The sequence below is a fragment of the Lissotriton helveticus genome, chromosome 2_1 (genome assembly GCF_964261635.1).
Source record: "Lissotriton helveticus chromosome 2_1, aLisHel1.1, whole genome shotgun sequence".
Lineage (NCBI taxonomy): Eukaryota > Metazoa > Chordata > Amphibia > Caudata > Salamandridae > Lissotriton > Lissotriton helveticus.
Genome location: NC_136059.1, coordinates 1,456,256,983 through 1,456,281,632, shown reverse-complemented (window position 1 = coordinate 1,456,281,632; position 24,650 = coordinate 1,456,256,983). Strand labels below are relative to the sequence as shown.

General features: G+C 43.8%; 1 long non-coding RNA gene across 1 annotated transcript in view; it reads right to left on the bottom strand.

The window, feature by feature from the left end:
• The window catches only part of LOC144819797 (uncharacterized), a 232,469-nt gene extending 208,159 nt beyond the window's left edge, over window positions 1–24,310 (bottom strand). The window contains exon 1 of the long non-coding RNA XR_013607570.1: window positions 24,202–24,310. This is a non-coding gene — a long non-coding RNA (uncharacterized LOC144819797). The remainder of the gene's footprint in view (window positions 1–24,201) is intronic.
• Window positions 24,311–24,650: the final 340 nt, after the last annotated feature.

The following is a 24,650-nucleotide window of genomic DNA, read 5'->3' as shown; positions in this document are numbered from 1 at the left end:
CCCACTGATTGTTTGTTATCGATTTTTATCGATTATTGCTCTTTGAGATATTCCCTGTCTACAAACAGGGAAGAATAGAAATATTCTGCCCCCTTTGCAGATAGTGAAGGATAGGTAATGCAGATTTTTGTCCCCGTTGTAATCCGTCATGCCTGTTTTTCTCCCCACTGATTGATTGATTGTCTGGACATTTATTGTCCAAGGAATAGTTCTTTTGAGGTATTCTCTGTTTGCAAATAACGTAGAAAAGAAATATTCTGTCTAATCTTTGCAAGTAGTGAAGGGTAGGTAAGGCGGACCTTTGTCCCCCGTTGTAATCTCTCGGGCCTATCTACTCCCCACTGATTGGTAAACTAGTTCCACCCGGACCATTTATTAGAGGTAGGTCATCTGGCTCGACCAGAGGGCACCCCTAATAAAAAGGACATATGCAACAATAACGAAGTAATCACCGTATCCTGTTAACAGAAACTTTAGCATGAAACACGCTAGAAAAAAAAGGGAAGAAAGAAATAAGAAAGCAAAATCAGTAGGCCACTGATGAGTTTTTGATTTCGCTACAAATAGGAAAACGTTAGAATTAGCTCACGATAAAACACATGATTTTGCTAGAAATAAGAAACGTTAGAAATAAGCCCGTAATAAGAAACATGAAAATGGTGAGAAAAGCCAAGCTTGACATCACGGCAGCCACGAGGCAACCAGGCTTCGCCACCCCTCACTGCTCCAAACATGTCTGCCCCACCGCCTGCCACGCCCTAACAACGGTAACATGAGATAGATACAAATCAGCAGATACCTACCCCCTTTCTGGAAACTCCCGAAGTGCAACAGGTTCGCGGCTACGCCCATCCGGAAGACGAGAGCTTCGACACGTGTAGGGCGGGTCCTGCTGCCAGCCGTCGGCCGGAGGTCGTCGCGTAAGGTGGGCCAGAAGAGGAGCCGAGGCCGACGGGATCCGGGCGTCCCCTCTTCTTTCTTCAATAATGGCTGCGACAACACGGGGGGGGATGTCTTGCTCATGCCACCGACCCCCCCCTCGCATCTCCTGGTCCAGCCACGGCTTGGTAGAAGCTCCCCGTTCGGCCCTGAAGCGGCGCCTTGCAGGCCACCAGGGGGGGGGATGTCTTGCCTATGCCTCCGACCCCCCCCCCCCTCTCATCGCCTGGTCCGGCCATCATGAATATTAGCGCCGAGAAAAACGGCGTGGGGTGCACTGGGAGGGAGAGGCGGCGCGAGCGAGCCTCTCCCACCTCCCCAGGTGGAGGCCCCCAGTGGCACCCCCAACGCTCCACTCACCCGACAAGGGTTCGCCCACTCGTAAAATGGCGATCGACCCTACAGGAGCGGGCCCGGCGTGAAGGGATGGCCCGGTTGCTTGTTGATTAAGAAGTGAGTCCCACCATCATAAGTGTTCTCCTCGACTTTGAAGATTCTATAAGAGCCACGGGGGCCCCCGACCCCCGCGGACACCCTCGATGGGGAATGACTGCCATGATTGCCCACGGAACGATGAAAATGTAGCCGCGAGACGTCGGCGCTCCCGTGCTGACGCCAGCCTCAGTTTGAATGACTAAAATACTGCAGACTACAGTTCGGATCAGTTCCGGTGAAAACCCAGTATGACCCGGTAGAAAAATTGTTGCCTCCCTCCCCCTTTTGACTGATGGTTCATACTGCCGATCCTTTCTGTTGCCCTTTAACGGAACTCTTGGACTGCCGAAAGAGGCTCTGGGCCAACCACGAGTTTGTGGAGATTTTGACTATGCCTGGATCTGCCTGGCTGCACCCAAAATGGCGCCGGTACAAATGAAACTTTCAACTCCTTGTTGTACCCCGATTGCTCAGCCTTGGTGTCATGAGATATGTATGCAGTTTTTTTAAACACATGGATTGATATAGGATGTGTACTGATTACATGTTCGGACAATGAATTGATATGGGATGTGTACTGTCAGTTCGGACAATGAATTGATATGGGATGTGTACTGTCAGTTCGGACAATGAATTGATATGGGATGGGTACTGATTATGTGTTCAGGACAATGAATTGACATGAGATGGGTACTGATTGAACATTCGGACAATGAATTGTTGTTAAGGTTTGGCGCATCATGATTATTGAAAGTTCGAATTTCAACACTTATGATACTCGCTCACACTGAAGTTTCGATATGATTTTATTGCACTTGTTGCACTTTTTATTATGAAATCAACGACCACCGACTCCATTAAGTTTTCCACTACTAAGTATCCCCACATGTACAGTTCCAGCCTGCTCCGTGGCCGGCCCACGAGGTTGTAGGCCCGTATTTGTACACCGACATTTTTATTAAAGATTTTTGGGAAAAAAAAGTAAATGTAGTTGTCACGCGTAAATTGGTAAGTTTCGAATAAATGACCACTATTTCCGATATAACTAAAATACAGGTGAGATGGCTCAGCTCGATTAGTTAAGGGTTAAAAAGTATAGTACTCAGAAATATTGCAAATATGAACGGTCCAGGTTTTTTGTTGTATGTGTTTTTTCATTTTTGTACAGCCTAAAGCAACCGCTAAAGATCCTGGTATTTAGCCTATACTTTATATGCTACCTGTATCAGGAAAGTTGTTTTAAAAGGCCCCTAAGTCGCCCCGAAGGAGTGCCACCTGACCCCCCTAGTACGAACGACAACGACTCCGTACCACTGTAGGTTATCCCTTTTCCTCCAAGGAGAGCACGAGCTCGCCTCCCCCCACTTTGCACCGACTGCCCTTTGTTCTGACCACCCCCTTGCACACGATCCGTAATACCACACTTGGGCGACCTATGCTATCCACAGGCTTCCGATAATCATCTCTCCCACACTAAGCGGTCCACCTGGGCTTAAATGCCGAGTTGGCAGGGACTGCATTCCGTGGAGATAGGCCGAGTATGTAGTAAGTAAAAGCCTTTTCGGGTTTATGCGTGCTAATGTGTTTTTAAATGCTGCCCCCGCCCCCCCCCCTTCTTTTTCCCTCTTTCTGCAGGTCACATCGGAACGTCGATTAAAAGTACGAAAAATGATGATCTAGCGGACGAAGAGATGGGAAAAAGGGGTTTGATTATGGTGCCTACACATGACGTGCAAACAATGACTATTTCTCTCCCTGAACTTAGCGCTTGGGGGGACAGCCTGAAGCGGAAACTACAAAATATGACTTCGCTTGGCACCCCGAATAGTACAACCAAAAATGACGTGCACTAATGAATAAGCATCCTACATTTAACTAAATAGGGAAAGTTTAAGGAATATTTTGAGGTGAGGTTTACATTTAAAATCTACTACATCCTTTTCGCACCCTCATAGACATGAAACTCAAAGCTACCCCATTGTTCTCCCAACTGACACCCACTGTTGCCTCAGCCTGGAAACACATTAGCCCGATCAGGTTAGTTCTTGACCAATTGCCAAAGGCGTAAGTGTGTACAACCAAAGCCACCAGTAAAGGCAGCCGACGATAAAAGAGAAGAAAAAGGTAAAAAGAGCTTAGGATGCTAAGGATGCACAGCATACAGGAAGAGATCATTATGGCCAATAACTGTTCTATGTTTTGTCTTGGATTTTTGTATATAATACATGTACTGTCTCCCTCACCTGAGTTTGTGTGTACGTAATGTATGGATCTACGTCGTCCCTCTGCCTGTGTTTCCGTATTACTTGACCCCTGCTGTTCTGTTGTGTGCGCACTAAATGGCCTATTATTGTACATGTCTCTCTCTCTCTCTCACTCTCTCTCTCTCTCTCTCTCTCTCCATGTCATACGTGTACCGAATGGTTCGTTTAGAGTGCGGACTCTCTCTCTCTCTGAGGGTCCCCCTGTTCCCTCCTCCCTTGTGTGGTAACGTTGTGCCCCACCGGCACACACCTAATTGGGTCTCTTCGAACACAAAGGTGTTCGGCAAAATTGACAGGAACTAAAACGATTGTAACTTGCCATATTACTACCTCTCCTTTCTGCAAAACGATAGAACCCGAGTTGGTAATGAAAGAAAGGACAGGTAAGACGACTGATGTCCCCTAATCTGGCCTTTTTATAGGGGGACTATAACGTCAATGGTCTTCTGTTTTTCAGTTCGTTAGAAGTGCAATTCCCAATGCCCAGATTTCCTCACCCCTCTGCACTTACGTGCGGATGTCCAAAGCGTCCTCACTTCTCCCGATTGACCCCAGCTCCCTGTCCAAAGCGTCCTCGCTTCTCCCGATTGACCCCTGCTCCATATCAGCTATCCCCGAAGCGTAATTGATGACTTTGATTAACGGTCACTCCCCAAGAAAAGCATGTTTAACATCTGCCCCCCTCTCATGATGATAACGCCCCTGCTTGCAAGAGTTAGCCGACCCCGAAGGGAAATGTAAGATTGTCAGTACTTGGGTTAAAAAGAAAAAGGGCGAGTCTCTACCTAAGGACTCGATTTCGAGTTTGATATAATACACTGTTGATAGGAGTCCGATTTCTCTCCACGTACGTCACGAATGAACGCCAAATAGGCTTACGAATTCAGTGGGAATGCCCACCTACATACTCCATAAGTGATGACTTCTGACTGTGATCGATGAACATATCCCCCACCTACTTAGGATTGGGGACGGAATTGAGATGTATAAATGTCTTCTCCTGCCAGTTTTTCTAAAACTTGTTTTGTACTCATTCAAAGATACAATCACCGGAGGAGAGGAGCTGGACGTGACGCACAGCCTGGCCACAGATCATGAAGCACGTGTGACCTCGACCAAAGGTGGAGTCGCAGAGCAACGCGACGCAGGACGAGGCACCACTCTCAAACTCGGCAGATGAAGGAATGAAGGGCTGCCTTGAAGCCCTCGATTTGCTGACCCACTCGTGCCTGAAGTCCCCGTCCCTTTTGAGCCCGACTGATGGGCCTGCCTGCTCGTCATCCTTTGCTCCTTTGGTCCCTTGGTGTGTTCAAAGATCTGATCCCACTCTGCCCTCTCTTCCCTCGATTATTCAACAACATCACCCTTTTCGCATAACTTTTGACTCAGAAAAGAAGAGCAGCATTTAGATAGTATAAGGTTTTGCCACGGAAGAAGAAAGACACGCAGGTGCCCAGCTTGAGGCACCCCTAAGTAGATCAGTTAGGAAACAGGACTGTGATCTAACAGCAGAGGACTGATCGCACCCTGCAACGCGTAAGGATGAATCCGAGCTGGACCTATAGCTCCACCGCCGGTGCTCAACAGCGCCAACAAAAGAAGACGGACTCTGTTAAAAAGACATTGTGACGAAGACCCCCCTTCCTGAACTTTCTACCCACCCCTTGACTAATTGCTTGTATCGAACTGAATTCCTCCCTCAATGTATTTAGTTTTCCAAAAGTCTCTTATAGCACTGACAAGACCCGAAGGTATCAGAGCACTTTTTACTGTATGTTGATGTCACCGGAGAGAAAGTCGGAACCTGATTCTATAATGTGTCGGAACCCTTTTTCTTGATTGACCCCGACTAGGTATTATGCCGATCTCTAGACTTGTATGAATAACCCAACAAATGTAAAAACATATGTACCACATTCCGCCAATCGTATCGACTGTATAGAAATGAACTAGCTTATGTAAAAAAGCGGCGACTGTTGAAAATTGCGATGTATATGCACATAAGCGGCGTTCATTTGTGTTCACTGTACCCCTTGTTGTATGCAGAACGGATATCGCGAAACACTGACTGTGTTATCCCGCCAGCATAGACCCATGCACACACGTACACGACAACCATTTTAGGCTCCATGGCCTCTCTGCCCGTTTGTTAAACCCCCGGCACCCCTCCCTGCGCGCACTGCTCATGCATCGGCCATAAGACCCTCTCCCTCTGCGTGACCCTGCTCTAGAAGTAACACTCCTGCTTGACCCACACCCCCCCCATTTCCTCCCAAGAACACCCTTCCCCTCTGCTGACAAGCCCCCCCCCCCCCAGCTGCACTTGGCGTTTCGACCCGGTCCCAAGTCCTAGGACCAAGCCTCGTGGATGTACACCCCCCTTTTTCCCTGCCCAGCATAACAAAACCGTGATACGCCAGCCGAAGTGCCCGATCTTATCGCCTGCCTAACCTTTGATCTGATCATCCCCTCCTGCCCTCGTGTCCTGTAGGAATGTCCGGCTGAGAGATCACAATCTTTTGTTACATTCAGGAGGGGAGGATGACATCTGAGCGACTGGTATGGGAATAGGCCTGAAGCTGGGGTTCCAAGCATGCCTTTTCCTACTTCAAAGCGTCTTTATTGTACTAAGGAATGTTTGTGCATCATAAACATGTGTATAAAAGACGAAGCCTCAGAGAAACTGGGGGAGAGGAGTGGGTAGGAAAGAGAGAGCACCTCCTGAAGACACTATGCGAGTGTCCGACATGACAGGCTCTCCTCATGAGAAATAAAACTCTGTTCTTGTTTTCCTGCTTCCAGCGCCCGTCTCTTTATTTGGTAATTGTTCAAGATGGGAACTAAGAGGCGTCTTGCGCCAGCAGCCTGGGCATCAGGTGCGTTATGGGCTGAATTTTCCACAAGCTCATCTTTGGTTTTGGGTGTCACTAATTTCATTATCGTGTTAACCTGATCTGCTTTGGGTTGTACCCCTTCAGAAGTGAATGTATGCCCTTACTGTAAAGCCATACTCTTTGAATCTGTCCAAAACTTGTCTTCATTATGTTGTGCTTGAAAACTTCCAAATATCAGCACATCATCCTGATAACAGAACACCCCCAGGATTCCAGTCAGTATATTGGACTTTAATCTCTGAAAGACCAACGTCATGGACCTGACCGAACAGCATGTGTTTAAATTTGAATGCCCATTGGTGTGATGAAAGAAGTGAGCTCTTGGGAGTCAAGTGTAGATGGATCTGGTAATCTACACTTCAAAGCTGAGGCCGCACTGAATAGTTATATTACTGAAGCGAAACTTTTAGATATTTGGCTAACTAAACATGCTATAAACTCAAAGCACATGCATCACAACCCATCATTGAGCATGGTCCAGGTTGGATTACTGGTTAGTCTCTGACGATCTAGCTACATGGACAAAGGCCATTGAACACCTACCTCGCACATTGTTTTACAATGCCCCTTGTTGCTTACAATTAGAAGTCCCAGATGGCAACCAGCAGATGTTCACTTGGAAATTGCCGCCTTTAGCTTTGTTAGACACCGTTTTTTGTGAAGAGATAAGAAAAGACATCAAAGATTATTTTTAAATTAACCAGGGCTCAGTATCATCACACGCTTCATTATGGGAGGCTTTTAAAGTAGTAATCAGAGGGAAAAGCATAGCCAAATAGGTAGGTGTTTCAAAAGCAATAAGAGACTCTCTGGCAAAGCTAGAAAATGAGATAGGCGATCTTGAGCATCGATTCTACGCCTCTGAAAAAGAAACTTTGCAATCAAAACTGAGAGAAAAGATTTCTGAATACGAAGAAGATGCACAGGGAGAAGTAAAATTCCTGGGCAAGTACACATAGGCCAGGAGATATGATGAGGTAGACAAGCCAGACAAAAAATATTAGCAAACATTTCATGCGCTGAGACATAACACCTATATCACTGAAATTTTTGACGAGGGACACAAACCGATCAGAGGCTTGCAAAATATAACAGACGCATTACTTCAGTTCTATTCAAAGTTATACACCTCTTCCCATTTACAAGAGACAATTGAGAGCCTACTATCCAACCTTGACTATTGAACTACTGTGGCTGGGTAGAGCCAACAAGGAATATTTAGATGTACCCTTTACGACAGGTGACATAGTTTAGGTCATAAACGCGTTTACCGGTGGATAAGGCTCCAGGATCGAATGGCCTGACAGCCGCCTTTTATAAATGCTACGCAGATATTTTGGCTCCCACGCCTGCTAGATGTATACGAGGAGGCGTTAGAAACTGGATCACTACCCCCAACCATGTGAGTGGCAACTATACAATCTTTACTAAAGCCAAAAAAGCCTCCTAATGAAAGGGACTCCTACATACCCCTATTGTTAATACGTTTGGACAAAAATATATGCAAAACAGACTACAACCTCTGCTCCTAAATATTGCATGCCCAGATCAATCAGGATTTATTCCCGGTAGATCCACTGCGCATAATCTGAGAACATTCTTTGCTGTCCTGCTCTAATTGAATACACAAACGCAAGCCTTGGCAGTGTTCCTTGACGCAACTAAGGCCTTTGATTTGTTGGAATGGTCTTACTTGTTCACTGTGTTGGCCAGGTTGGGGCTCAGTCCAACTTTCATTAAACAAATTCAAGTTCTATATTCCGCACCAACAGCTAGACTGCCACTGAATGGACAAACCTTACCCCTGTTCCGGATCACGTGAGGCACAAGACAGGACTCCCCCCTCTCACCCCTACTCTTTGCTATTGCAATGGAACCACTTGCTGCAAGGATTAGACACCACCATTCGGCTAGAGGTATAGGATTCTCCAAGAGAGGTCTAATAATATTGCTCTATGCAGACGACCTAACCATCTACATAAACAACCCGCGTGACAATCTACACCCAGTACTGCTCAAGATCCTTATAAATTGGGCAAAATCGGTACTATTCCCCCTCACAGAGGCCACAATACAGTTTAATATAGAATTCCCTCTGAAATGGGCAGAAGGGCCGATGCGGTACCGAGGTATTTGGTTAAACTGTAAGACAAAGGAAATTTGGAATATGAATTACGGGAGGGCAGTGGAATGGTTGGGGGGATGATAGGAATATAGCCCAAACTCCCGCTTTCACTTGCAGGCAGAATTGACATCTATGATAATACTGCCAAAATGTCTCTGTTATGTTCATAAACATTCCAGTGCCAATTACACAACCTTTTTTAAAAAGAAATGATTCACTTTTGGTCTCTTTAGTTTGGGCCGGAAATCAGCCTTTAGTGTCATGGGAGCTACTGACGCTACCACAGGAGCTGGGGGGGTTGGGAGTTCCTGATATAGCACTTTATGTCCACTGTGCTCATGCTCAATGTGGGCACTTTTAGCTCCAACCTGCGCCATTCCAGCCACATGTGGCAGTGGAGCTGGACCGGGTGGTGGCTCTATACCTGCCCAACAGGCTCCCCATAGAGGAAATAAACACTAATGAAACACTACACTGGGCCTGGAAGGGGTTAGCCCAACGGGTCAAGCTTACGCTCCTATTTGCCCCATCTATGCCCTTGGCCTAAAACCCGCATCTGACCATATTGGCAGAAAAAAGGATGATGGAGACACTGAGATGGATGAATACTAATATTTTTGCAGATCTGTACCCAGAGGACAACTTTAGGGCCCCACCAAATCCTCCAGAGGGAGAGATTGGGCGGTTCTCCATAATGTTTACCTATCACCGAATTAGACCAGCATGCCAGCAATTACATAAAACCTTTCCCAGTCTGCCACCTACATTACATGCAATTGAACACTTAATAACAAACTTATCACCGAGAAAGTTAACCACTAGACTGTATAACACAATGCAGATGACTGCACCGATTCTCAAGCCGAGGGCAATGATGGGCTGGAACTCCAAACTACATCCACAAATTACAGAAGAACAGTGGATATTCTGCTGTGGGCAATTGCAACTACTATCCCCTAACTATAAACTGCGCCTAATTAATTTTACATTTTTATATCGATATTATGGGACACCAATCCAAGTACATCTTATGGGTCTCAGGCCCGACAACAAAGGTTGAAGATGCAACACAGATTCAGCTTCATTTGTTCATATGGCATGGTATTGCCCCTGTATACTTAGATATTGGACAGACATTTTCAGTAAGATAGACGCCATATTAGAAACACACACTATACCATCACCCATAGTGGGCCTTTTGGGATACATCAAGGGTACACCAGCAGAGACTAGGAAACTATATGCAGTCTTGCTTTTATTAGCTAAGCACAGAGTCGCAATAAATTGGGGCGATAAATGTGCACCCTCAAGTAAGACATGAATACAGGATATTAGTTTCTGTCTAAACCAGTTATCCACATATTGGGAATTGATGCCAACTCAGTGCAGACCAAAAGACATATGGGAACCAGTCCTAAACTGGCTACACACACTTCCGTCAAACAGCAATACTCCCACAAGGGGAGAGGCGGAACACTCATAGGAATTTAACGTACTAGCTGATGCGATACTCCTTGGGCCTGATCTAGTGTAACTCAGAAACAAACTGACCTTTGTCACTATAGCAAACAGCGTAATGGGGCCTACACTGTCAGGCATCTCAGACTCTTCTAAGCTAGAATAGGCCCCATAAAATATGTCTGTGACACAGGTGAGATTTTGGAATTCGAGGCTCACAGGCTGTCTCGAAATGTATATACTCAACAATGCTCTGGGGTATCCAGTGCTATTGATTATTATAATGGTGTACCTTTACATATCTGTGCAATTTCATACTGTTACTTGTATAGTGCTGTATCGCGTGCCTAGATTATTTTGATTTCAACATGCTGACCAGTTCTTTTTGCTTTTTCCTGTGTGGTTCTAAAATGTAATGTGAAATATGTACGAATGTTACACTTGCATAACCCAATGGGTACATTTAAGTATGTGATTATGAGCAACTTGAAAAATTCCAATAAACATAAGAAAATATTTAAAAAATACATCCTCTGAAATTATCATTCGTCTAGAGCAGGGGTCTCCAACCTTTTCTGTAGTGAGAGCTAATTCTGCACTCAGATCAGGTAGATGCTCTCTAGATCCAAAGTGGGCCTACAAACTATGGAATCATTGTGAGACTTTTTCCATGTGTTCCACTTCAATGGTGGTTCCCAGGGAACATTAAAATGAATGGGGAGGAGTAACACTCTGCATATTCATTTCTTCTTTCTGATGTCACATAAAATATCACCCACCCCAGTTTCTCAAACCCCTCCAACCCCTCTACCCTCACAACCAAACTGGGGCTTAGGTCTTGCAGTACATGGCAAAGCAAAATGTCTGCCCACACTGAGTTTCTGTTGTCTTTTTATCACTGACAACATCAGTGAGGTTTTACTCAAGTGACTCCAGGTGGCACTGGCTGTGTTTGGACAGGAAGAGACTCAGAATCCAGGAATCAATGAGGCGAGCAAACCATACAGACCTAAGACAAAATGAGGCAAACGCCGGGCAGTAGGTGGTATACAAAAAGAAAGGCTTCCCAAAACTTGCAGATGCTTCTCTCTGGGCCCCTGCAGAACCCCAATGGGACAATGATGCAGCTTGCACCCTAAGAAGCAGACTTAAGGAAGGTGAGAGGTCCTACAAAAGTGAGACCCTAATTCAGGTTCTTGAGTACAAAATTCTACTCATTGTGCTGCTAGTGAGGCAAGTTGATGGTGGTGAATTCTTATGCTGAGCACACACCCTTCGTGCTCGCATAGCTGCTTGTGTGCGACTTCAATCAAGCTCACATCAGCTCGTAGCCGCTTATGTGACGAATTCTCATGCTCAGCGTGCATCCCCAGGGAGTGAGGAATGTCCATGGCAGTGAATTCTCGTGCTCAGCGTGCATCCCTCAGCTCACAACAGTTAGTTGCTGCATGTCCAGGCCGTCAAACACACTCCCATCAGTTGGTAGCCCCTTAAGTTTGGTGGTACAAGGAGGCAGTAGCGGTCGGCAGTAGGTATTTCTGTAGGGTGGTGACGTGGGCAGGAGGAGGGGCAGGGTGGGGGGTAGTAATGTATGGATTACGGAGTTTTACAGGTAAGTTAACATTTAAATAAATAAAACGAATTTGGTGATGCAGTGCGCGCAACGAAATTCGTTTTATTTATTTAAATGTTTACTTACCTGTAAAACTCCGTAATCCATACATTACTATCCCCCACCCTGCCCCTCCCCCTGCCCACGTCACCGCCCTACAGAAACACCTACTGCCGACCGCTAAGGAGGCAATTCATCATGTACCGTGCGCACCCTCCTCAGAAAGCAGTAAACCCTATACTGATGTTGTAAGCGGAGAGCGGTGTCAAATAATCATCTCTTTTTAATTGTTTACATGCTCGACGGGGTTGAAATTACCACATAACTCTGGCTCACAGTTTCTTTCCTAAGTCAATAACTCAAGCGGTGAACAGGAGTCATGGATTGGCCGTTAAGTCACCACAGCTACTGCCTGGATAATAAAGAAGAGGGTTTCCGTAACAGAAACTGGCAAGAAGTCCGGGATAAACAGTAGGCCTAAAAAACACTAAAAATGGTGTACACCTGCCTTGAATAAATTGGAGCAAATGCTTCTCACTATAAGTAAAGAAAGTGAATTTCACAAAGGATCGAGATTGCAGAATTTAAACATAAGTTAACCACATCTCTTTGTTTGATTTCTTTAAAGATTTCTTCAAGTCAAGTAGAATTTTTTTTTGTTTTTATATATATCTATATATATATCTTTTTTTTCTATAGCACTCTGTATACATAATACATAAATATCAAAATACATTTTCTTTAAACCAAAAAACAATAAATACGATATTCACCCTGTCACCCATCATTGATTCATAAAAAAACACTCACACAATCATGAATCACTCACAAAGACCCATCCTACTCATTGCACTGTTATACTATAAAGTTCAAACAAGCTAAGCTAATAAACGTAAACTGGAAAACAAAAAAAAACTGAAGATTACATTCTCAAATGCATCTATTTATGATAGACAATCCCTTCTATATATCATAGGATTAATGACATCCATCTAGTGTCGCATGTTCCCAGTTTTTAACAGTCTCCTCCATGTGTTTACAAGAAATACATTCATATGTTCCTGTCACGTCATATGCCGACGCACGTGTAAGGGAAGGCCGAGAGGTAGCCAAACCTTCCTCAGGGCACAGATAATAATATGCTTCTTGACGTAATGGAACAATTGGAGATGCAGGGAGAAAAAACTAATCCCGAACCATATTCTGATAATAATAATTATCGATGTTGCAGCAATCCTATGAGTGCAATGTATAATACCAACGTGGTAAAGATGCTTATTCATCTTGCCCAATAGACATAACGTAGGTTCTTGTGCAATCAAGCATAGATAACAAACATAGATTGACCCAACATGCCAGACTACCTCAGTGGGGTGAAAATATACCTAATAAGAGATGTAAATTCTCAGTGACTCCTCTTGCACGCTCTAACCTGTGGCCAGATCTTAAGACTAGCACCAGAGTGGTTCTATGTCAGAAACAAGACCTTCCAATTCAGAGGGAAAGTGGATGTTTTTTTAAAAGAGGACATGAGCCCTAATGGTCATGTGTCCTAATTTCTGGAGAATAACGATAAGGGGAACCTTAAGAATAGTCGTCCAAATTTCTGATCAACAAAATATTCCATAGGGGTCCTGTTCATAAACAAGCATTTGCAATGCAATTAGTCTCGCCTGTGAGACCTTCAAGTTTGGCAGTGCTATCTAGTAATAATATCGGCCCATAATTTTTTGGAATGGCCTTATCCCCCTTTTTATACATTTTGATTATTACCGTCTTTTTCCAAAAGGTGGGATCCTTATTTGGATTATAGCATTAAAACATTTGAGAGTAGAGGGGCCCACAACTCCTTGTTATCTAGGAAAATGACGATCGGGACCCGATTGGGTCCAGGAACTTTCAATTTGCTGGACTGATTCAGGGCAAATGTAATTTCTTCCAAGCCAAAAGGGGTAATATTTTTGGGGCGGTTATCGGAAGACCTGTTGGTAAATACTTTTCCTCCCCTAATTTCCCAAAGACCTGTTCAAAATGCTTCACCCAGGCATCCTCAGTCACATGCGTTTCTAAGGTACTCTCTGTGTCATCTTTTAGGACGGGATTATTTTTCCCAGATTAGCTTGCCTCTCATGGAGTTGGCCATACACCATATTTCTGGTGCCTGTGACTATAAATTCACTGCTACAAACTCGTTCTAGTACCATCCCATCTGATGTACCACAGTGCCCTTCCTGCAATCTGCTGTGCCCACTGGCGTAATGAAAAGTGAGGGGGCCTCCCTGCACGGTTTGTAGAGGGCCCCCCTCCGAGCTCAATCAGGAGCTCTCCGGCCAAAGTGCAGTGCAGACGGGGCCCCTTGGAGCTTGAGGCCCCCCCCGCGGGGGCTGCAGGGGCCTGTGTTATGCCCCTTGCTGTGCCTCTCGCTAAGCGACTGCCCGAGGGCACCTGATTAGGGGCCCCACATCAGCTGCTGCTTTTCTGTCTTGGTAGCTCTAATATACCGGTTCTCAGTATTCTGCCCACAATTTTTTGGTTCTCCTATCTGGAGTCTCGGTTTGGCGACAGATTAACGCTCTATTCCTTAAAATCACCTGACCCCCTCGTGTCCCAACATGTCGCCATTTTTTGTTACAAGCAGGCAAAATTTACCAAAAATGTGATTTTCTCAGGTTACCCATCCATTTAGTCCTGCGGATGATCCCATTATTTTCTGTGGGATCAAACCGCCGTCGACTTTAGCACCCTGACACAAAATTGTTGTATGATAATTATTCCATATTGGTGCAATGGTGCTTCTAGTATGCTGTCTGCCCTAACTATTTGATTATGTTTTGGCCATGCTATTTTGTTTTGTTTATGCCTGAGTTTTTTCCTTTTTCTAATATTGTAGACACTACCCCACTTTCCTTGTGTTTTTAATGATGTTAAATTAAATATTATGTTTTCTTATAAAAGTACATGACACAGTCATTATTATATTTCTGTGCTGATTTGCTCCATTTATAAATTGTTGAAAGGGACCACTGTTTCCTTATAGTGCTTTTTTTGGAAGGGGGCATTAATTACATTGCAGAAATCCCTACTGTTCTTTAGTATTGCAGTCTGTTGTAATTGATCCCAGACCCCTTCCTTCAGACCTCTCATCCTCGATGCTCTTGCTTCTTTATATAAGAGGCGTAGAAATCTTACCAGATCAGTGTCTCTCAGTTTTAACCTTAAGGCTCCATCAAGATTCCTTAGCGCCTGTGCACAGGCACCACCGAACCAACATGTCTACCCAGAGATCTTTTGCAAATTTGGATGGAAAAGATTGCGTTGAATTTCATCCAGAATTTGATCAAATACTTTTGATATTTCTTTGTTGAGAGGGCTTTGGTCTAAGCATATTAAGATTTTTTCTTTATTCATTTTAATGACAATTCCCCCAGTAAAGTTTGAAGTATCAATTTTTTCCCATTTCAGTGGGATTACATTCTTTCTGGCAATAGAGGGCTTTGTCAATAATTCCTTAAAAGAAGCTCTTTTTTGACCCACAGCATCTGATAAGTGTTAGCTGTGTGGTCGCTAAAAGCATTGAAGTCAGACCTAACGTGGGAGAAATGACCTCTAATAGCTCCCGAAACCGAGATGTACTCAATGGTCAAGAAATGAGACCTAGAAAAAAAGTATAATCTAGTTGACCTGCTTTAGGGTCCAGTGAATTAATAATCTCAAGGCTATTGGTGATTAATAATCTGTTAATAATATTACCATATTTATTGTGCCTAAAATGAGGGATATTATCCCCATAAACGTCATTCAATCCACACACCACAGAATCTGCCCTATTGCAATCCTGAGAGTTACAATCGCCCATCCATACTATATCTATGGATATGTGATGTAACCTCGTAAGGTGACCAATATCCCTCTCCAATGGTTCTAACACCATTGCCATACTGCCTTTGAAGTTGTTATTGTAAAAATTGATCAGAAACCAATCCCATCCTTTATGGCCTTCACACAGAAGAACATGATAACAGGGTGAGGTGTTCAAAAAAGTAATTATCTTAACCCTGGAGCGCCCAGATGTGAAAGGGACTGCATCTGTCTGGAAGGAGCAAAACCCATCTTTAAAATTCTGGTCAATTTCCTGGGTTTCTTGGAGACATAAGACATCATAATGCATCACCAAATCTAGCCAATCAGGTTTAATTTCTTTCTGATTATAGCACGCTATATTCCAGGAGATTATTTTCAAGAATTGTACATTGTTTCTCCCGGAAGCCATTACCTTCTGTGGGGAGACCATATTAGAATTTCCTTGCAAACTATTTCAGCGTTCAGGAAGTCAATCGCATGATTCAAGGTCTCCCGGGCGGGCAAATTTGTTACTGATAGGAATAATTAGGGTCATTAGATCGGGATAAGGATTGGGAGGATAAAAATGATTGAAAGATTTCGCCCATATCTCTGTAATTAAAGGAGGCCTTAGGGGTTTGTAGAAAAAACCCAGCGGGAGGGCGATAATCTGAGTGTTTGGAAGTGGGGTACCAGGCAGTATTCTGAGCAGGTCGCCTACTAATCGCTGGCTATTAAAATTGATTGCTAAGCAGTTCACTCCAATGGTTTTGCGGCCCCGCTCCACCCAGTTCACTCTTCTGGCCATAAATAAATAATTATACAGCTTAATTCTGCCCAAAAAAATGTAAGACCTTGTCCATTAGTTGCTCCGTAGCTAAAATGCTAACAAGGCTTACGGCTAAAACAGTCGACTTCGAAGCTGGGGAACCGGGTTTGAGTCTCGGCAATGACGCTCAACATCCTGTGATTCTGGGCAAATCACTTAATCTCCCAGTGCCTAACAAAAATGAATGTGTCCTTCTGTAACAAAACTGGTGCTCATGTAAAGCGCTCTGATACCCGGGTCTAGTTTGCGCTATATAAATCTCTGTTGAAAAAAAAAAGTGGCAGGCTGCTGGATGTAGATCTAATCTCCTAAATTGTTTAGGTATCTGGGTCCTCTGAGAGTCTATAGGCCCTTGATCGTACTCAGCGGTGGCCCTGCCGCCTTCACAATGGCTGTTTCCCTTAGGACCAAAACAGAAAAAGATTCCCTTGACCCAATTGTTCTAAGTGCACTAATTGCCAATGTGAAAAATCGAATGTTAATCAATTTTTTTGTCGTGATTTTTATTAAAAAGAAATTTTTTGTTCACATTCCATTATACAAAATATAAAAACACGTGGAAACATACAAATGAGACATAATAAAATCAATCCTTTCTAAATATTAAAAAACATGTATCACATATACTTCACAAAAAAGTGATAGGACAGTTTGTAATTATGACTAGCATAATCGAGACAGACAAAATGTAAGACCCAACCCTTGTCAGTTACAGTTTGCACATTCAATTGGACTCAAGGACACACAGTTACAACATTGACCCAATCAATATTATGCCTGTTCGTGTCAGTCCTTAAATTGTGCTTTATTAACAGCATCGATGCGTTTCGATGGCTCCAGTAGTTTCACACCATCTTTATCAAGACACAATCATTTTCTGTCTCTGTAGTTATGTCAGTTGCATTTCTTTCGCCCCTCGTTTCTATACGATTTTCAAGACGTCTCCTTGACTGAAATTGTTTAATAAACCTGCGCCTCCTTCGGCCAATGTTGGAAAGCTGCTTTGATTCCTTCGTAGCTTGTCCCTCTGTGTAAGTCTTTTTATCCTGTGCGTTTGTCTCCCACGTATCTGAATTTAGGGATCTGGCTGTCAGTTTTGCTCGGTTGCTACGATGTCGCATAACATTTTTGAAACCCAACACTTGGAAGCCAGTACGAGGAGATTCTGCTTGATATAAGCCAACAAGCTGAAAGACAAGAAAATTAAACCTATGCCTGGCAGCGGAGTTGCTTCCACATTTAAAGCCCACTAAATTAAACACGTGGAGAACGATATTTAAAGAACGGTTTGAAAGTCAAAATATATGCGACATTGTAGCAACCGAGCAAAACTGACAGCCAAAGCCCTAAATTCAGATATGTGGGAGACAAACGCACATTTCATAAGTACCTTATTTCCCTTGATAGCTTTAAGGGGTCCCTCTCTTCTTTTTACTGTTACTGTTTCCCTTAAGGACATTATAAGCGGATGTATGACGTTACAACGCATGCTTTTACCACGCATGCTGTTACAACGCAGTTTTTACAACGCAAACCTTTACAACGCATAGCGCTTTGGGGTGCTGGATAGTGAATAGTTTAATTTACTATTCTAACTCCAGTCCCCGTCGACACTAGGGAAGGTGTTGGATAGTAAATTAAATCTATTCCCTATCCTAGAGCGCCCCCCAGCGCAATGCGTTGTAATGGTTTTCGTTGTAAACCCTGCGTTGTAAAAGCACTGCGTTTAAAAGTTTCGTTGTAAAGGATGTTTCCCATTATAAGCTCCTATAGTCCTCATTTGGCGACCCTCTTCAAGTGATGCAAGACAAGGCTGAAGGTACCTTTGTGTGCCCTCAACCACAGAAGTTTGGCTGTGGGTGATAAGGGGTCAGCAGCGATCTAAGTCACGATACCAGTCGAAATTGAAGCATAGGCCAGATTACCAGGTTGCAGATGAGTTTGGGTGATGTTATCCTCATTTCCCCTGCCTTGCACGTCTCTGAGTACTCTAATGGAGAGTAAAATAAAGGTTTCCTCGATTTTGGCCAGTCTACTGAAAACTGGTTTTAAAAGTGGTGTAAATGACTGTTCCAGTTTCTGGAATAGATAGTCATGAGACAGTGGATGTATTCTAAAGTCTGAAGCCTTATGTATGTTCGAATGAGCCTCTGAGTGAAAGGATTTAGTAGTTTTCATCGACTTTTCTATGGCCGCTTTTTTTTTATGCCCTTCCCCTTATCCTTTTAGCCGGGGGTTCCATTATGGGGCTACCATCATTCACGGGGGCCTTAGACCCATTATCCGGGGCAGAGATACTGGAGACAGTGACATGATTAATCATATCTGCTAAGGTGCTCACACTATTTGAATCTGAAGTAGGTCTTACCTCTTCCAGCGAAAGGTGTCTCACAGTTAGCTCAATCCTTTTGAGAGCATGTCCTCTGCTCTCAACAAGAAGGAATCCAGTCTGTTAATTATTTCCCCACCCAGTAAGGTAGTTTTGAGTTTCCGCTTACCCATATCCTAAGTGGGAATGCACTGGAAGCAGAACTCCAGATGTTAGGGAGGCAGCCCAACTCAGCCTCTATCAATGAAGACAAATGTGGGCCGACGTTGCATTTTTATACACTTTTAGGTTTGTGATAGATGGCGATCTTTGTAGCCCCCGGCAGTGCAGCAGGAAGGGAAAACACAACTTCGCTCCCTTTCAGGGAGCAAGAGGAGCATTGATGGCTGCCCAAAATAGCTTCAGACAGAGCAGACGCCTGGCAGGCACTTAAATGCAGAATTTCTTCATTTCTGTTCTCCAATTTCAGGGATCTTGGACACAGTCTGTGTGCTTCCTCAGGGGACCTTTCTGAAATGGCTGTAGGCTACTATGTACCATCGTGGCCCACTGCTAAGGAGCAAAATGTCTAGAGACAGGGGAGGGGCAGCTCAGTCTCGTCCGGTCTCTGACGGGCGCAGCTAGATCTGCCCGCTGTGCGGCCCGCATGCATCCCACACCGCGGGAGGTCACCAGCACTTTTCAGCAAGCGGTGCCTGGGAAACTCCTACTCCCACTTGGTTTCAGGAATTCTGAGGCTCCTAGTTCCTCAGTGCCAAACACCTCCTTTTCAGATTGAAAAAGCCCTCCACCAGCTAGACAAGCAATCTTTCACTCAAAAGTTCATTAAATTTGACTTTGGTATCAAGTTGAGTTTCACGTAACAAACCTTTTGATAACTTGAAGTACCAACTTTAATAGTTCTATTCAGAAGTTAGCACACCTGAGTTGTCAGCATGTACTTGCCAAGGATGTTACTAACCTTTTCACAGTAAAAATGACAATTTGTGTTTTTTACTGTCAGGACATATAAAAACATATGTCCTACTTTTTAATGTACAGCACCCCGCCTTAGGGCTCGACAGGCCTAGCTTAGGGGTGATTTATATATAATAAAAGGAAGGTATTGATTTGTTATTAATTGAAATGGCAAAGTAGAGTTATCAGTTTTAAACTTCTCTACCAATCTGCAGTGGCAAGCTGGGAGACATGTTTACCTTGTCACCCTCAAGGTGGCACAATAAGTGCTGCAGCCCATGAGGGGAATTCTAACTTACAAACCTGGGGTACCCTGCTACCATATAGTAGGGACTTATAAGGAAGTTAACTTTGCAAATAGGGTTTAAACCAATTAAGCAAACACTTTTAAGGGCCAGAGCACTGGCACTGAGGTCTGATGAACAGGCCTGGCTCAGTGCACTCTCAGAGTCGAAAGACCAGCAGCACCTGCCCAAAACTTTGGGAGGGGGGGGGGTAATTATGCAAAAAGAAAAATGTCTTTACCACCATGCTTAACAGGGATTTCTACAAAAGTCTCATTTTACCTGGCATTGTTCATAATCTTGGTGCCATTCAGCAAGAAATATACGTCAGAAGACTCTTTCTTGGGGGGTGCGTGGCTAGCGCCCAAAGAAGATGGCAGATGGTCCCAGACTCTCCCGGGACAGCAGCGGCAGCGGTGGACCTGACGCGGCAACCAATCCGCACACGGACGCCAGAATGGAGGTCTGAACGTCGGAAAGTGAAAGGCATCAAATGAGGCGATTCCTCCCTTTTGCAGTGACCCGTAAGCAGCACTTCTCTCTTACCCCGATACGGAGCAGCTCTGTTTGTTGAGCGGCCGCAATTTTGTTTTCGAGCTGAGGGAAATTTCATGCACAATGGCTTAGAAGAAGCAAATTTGCCAGTATTCATCACAGCTTTGATCCACCTGAGATTGAACTGCATTGCTGATGCGGGTTTCATAGCCATGTTCTTCCTTTGGTCAGCAGTATCATACTTGGTGCCTTCAACATTAAAACCTCGTTGTCATTTTGATTCCTAGGAGGGAAAGGTCAATCCACACGCTCTATTTTGACCTTCTTTTGAATGGCAGAGCATGCCTCGCAAAGCCTACACCAGCTTTCCTCATATGCCTGCACAAAGACTATAATCCTTTGCCCAACTTCCTTCCTATTTTGTGATGTATTATGAAGGACTATGAGAGATTACACCTATAAGAGATTTTCTGCCATGGCATTAAATGTTTTCAGCCTTCAAATATATACTCATTTACATCGTGTTGAGGTGGTATTTTTGCATTGGTGAAGAACACGTCAAACAAATAACTTTATATATGCTGGTGTTGCTATACTTGTCGTTGCAACTTTGCTCAGGTGCTTAGGCAAATAAACCAGGGTTTGTTCTCAATCAATACCTCTGGCACGCACGTTTTCAACCCGCTCCAACTTTCGATCTAATTGTTTCTCAATGTTAGACTCAACTAATGTTTCGCCTAATGGCTCCTCGACATCTGTCACCACTATATCCTCTGGTGTTAAGAAAGTGTTGAGCAAACATTTGAAGAAAGAGCCTCTTTCTCCCCCTAAACAACCTTCTTCAGTCTCGTTGGACTTATTATTAGAAGAGATTAGGGCTCTGCGCCCATTTGTTGAGGAAACTAATTCTAAATTGCAACTCCTAACTGATAGATGGTCAAGCTTGGAAGACAGAGTCATCAGAATGGAACAAACTATTGAATCTCTGAGTTCCTCAACTACCAAAGTGGAATCTCTACACTCTCAAGTGTCAGCGCTACAAAAGCAGGTTGAAAATCTTGAAAATAGGAATAGAAGAAACAAGTAGTAGCACCAGAATCAATTAAGGTATCTACTGAACATGAATGTGTATCAGAATGTGCTAGTTGTATAGTGACTTTTATACAGAGGTGACGAAAGATGGCGTAAGGAGCGATGGAGGCCAAACTAGAAAGGTTACTCGACAAACTGACCTTGTCTTTCGTCAAGCTAACTAGTTTACCCAATGTTGGATTGCTACCACTTCTGTCACCTTAGTTTTTTTATTTTTTGGACAGGTAGGGCATTCTTTTACAAAATGTCCAGACTTTTCACAATACAAAGATTGATTTAATTTACGATGATTTTCTTTTTCTTCTCTTGAGAGGGGTCCTCTAATAGTACTGATTTGCATAGGTTCACCCATGTAAACTTTACTAGTGGGTTCAATTCTAGTAATACTTCTGTCTTTAAACATCAGTAATTTATGGTCAGTTCTTCCTTGTTCACCCTTGCGTTCAGAGAGACGATGGTTTAACTTAACCACTAGATCGATGAATTCACAGCAGTTCTCTGGTGGATCTAAGATTTGTGTCACCATATCTTTAAGCTCATCCTTCAATCCTCTATAAAAGAGGGATACTCTTTTTTCTTCTGGCCATTCTGATTCAATTACTAAATCTATTGAACACGGAAATGGAATGGAGTAAATCTGAAGAGCCTTGTTTTAGATTGAGTAAGTCATTGTCTGCTGATTGTACAAACACATGTTTGGCAAACAGTTTTTTCATAGTATCCTTAAACCGTCGAAGATCAATGAGCAATGGGTCATCTCGCTCAACTAAAGGAACTTACCATAATGCAGCGTCACCTCCTAAGTTGGACAAAATAAACGCTATTTTGCAAGAATCGTCGGGAAATGTTGTGGGCTTAGCTATAAAATGTAAACGGCATTGATTTAAAAAGATGGTGAACCTATTACTATCGTATAATCAATTGGAGGGGGGAGAGAGAGATCGGATCCTTTCAGTCTCCATTTAGTTACTCATGATCAATAGGGGAAAGGATCACTTGTCCTGCGTAGACCAAGGTCTGCAGGTAGGTAAGTGGGTATCTCCCAATAAAAGACCCTCATACACGCGTTTCTTTTGTATCTCGTAGCGGTATATGATCTGTCCCCGCTCATTTAAACACGTGAGTGCGTAATCCTTGGGTCAGTTTTTTGTGTGTGCACCCTCCGCCAGGAGGCTTTACCTTTGGTTAAGGCAGTAGTGATCGTGGAAAAGTGAGTGGAACGTGGTGATATATTTAAAATTGCCCGAGACAGCCAGAGAATTTAACTTTAATGAGTCTGGAGTTGGACAAGTATGAGTTTAAATTGTGCAGCTACGGAATCGGTTATGAATTCTAGCGCACTCCATTAGTGTGATAAAAAGGTCGACATGTTTCAGCCTTGGTTGCCAAATGGTCAGTAGGCTTTCTTCAGGACCAATGAAGGTGCAGTGAATAAAAAGTGAAAGAATAGGTAAATTTATAACCTGATTCTTTGGGTAGTAGAAGGTCGCATTGTACCTCTACGCTTTGCAGGTTTTGCTTCTTCGGGGAGGGAGGGCGTATAGAGGGAGGTTGTACTCAATCCTTCACCTCTATTCTCGCAGCATGTGCTGTCTCTGCCACTCTTCACCCAGGAATTCCAGCTGAAACATGTCGACCTTTTTATCACAATAATGGAGTGCGCTAGAATTCATAACCGATTCCGTAGCTGCACAATTTAAACTCATACTTGTCCAACTCCAGACTCATTAAAGTTAAATTCTCTGGCTGTCTCGGGCAATTTTAAATATATCACCACGTTCCACTCACTTTTCCACGATCACTACTGCCTTAACCAAAGGTAAAGCCTCCTGGCGGAGGGTGCACACACAAAAAACTGACCCAAGGATTACGCACTCACGTGTTTAAATGAGCGGGGACACATCATATACCGCTACGAGATACAAAAGAAACGCGTGTATGAGGGTCTTTTATTGGGAGACACCCACTTACCTACCTGCAGACCTTGGTTTACGCAGGACAAGTGATCCTTTCCCCTATTGATCATGAGGAACTTATTACTATCCCCATGAAAACTTTCTGGGGGTGCTTAAGGAACTGAAACTGGAGTAACCACCTGAATCTGTGTAGGTTCCGTGACAGTTGAGCTATGCACTGTTTGAGAGGGTGGTTGGAAACTTGGTGGTTTAAGAAGAGGTTTTTGCGTAGATGGGAAACACCAAGCTGATCGATCTTGCATATTACTTTGCAACGCGATATCCCTGCATAAGGCGGCTTTTTCAGATTTATTATCAGCGGGGATGGTGGCTATGTCCTGCAGAGATGTTTGCTGAGCTTGGTCCATTGCGCCTGGGTGAAAAGTTACACATGGGCTTTGCCTTCTGTCAAACCAACCATGCACTCTTGCCGTCACTGTGCTTGGTGAGATTTCACAGAGGCGCCATGGACTAACTTCCCAGTACCCTACCATATAACCAGCATATACAAATATATTCTCTAAGACTACTTAATAGGATTCAGGGAGAAGGGCCGGATACTGGATGCTGGTGAAGGCTCTTGTCGATCTGCTAGGCAACAAGATCCTGATTACTTTCGTATAACAGTTGTGTTTTACTATAACTCATAGTGTCCTTTTTATTTAGTCGGATGATATTATTAGTCTTCCCTACCTGCGATCTTGAGCTGGTAAGTGTTGCGTCATAGTAGGCTTGCGAAGTTCCTTCTCTGGGGAACCTTCTTATCGGGGGCGTGTATATGAAGAATATTGTTCCTCGAGTGTCTTTTTCTGAAGAAATAAACAATAGAAATTATTTCTCTGCACACTTATTAGTATTAAGCATTTGACTTTACATCATCAGTTTACCACTCTTTTGTTTAACACTCACTTTTCTCTTATAGGTTCCCCTCGAAGTGTTCATCACTACAAAATAAAAACGCGTGTAAAATGGTCATCTATAGTTAAATGGTTTTATACCCAGTCTTGGTAAGAGGAAGTTCTACGATGAACGATGAAATCTAGGGAGACTGTATACCAAGGTTGTGGAGGAATAGGTAAGGGCTGTAATAAACCGCTAGGGGCTTGATGTATTGCTTTATTTTGGATACATATGACACATGT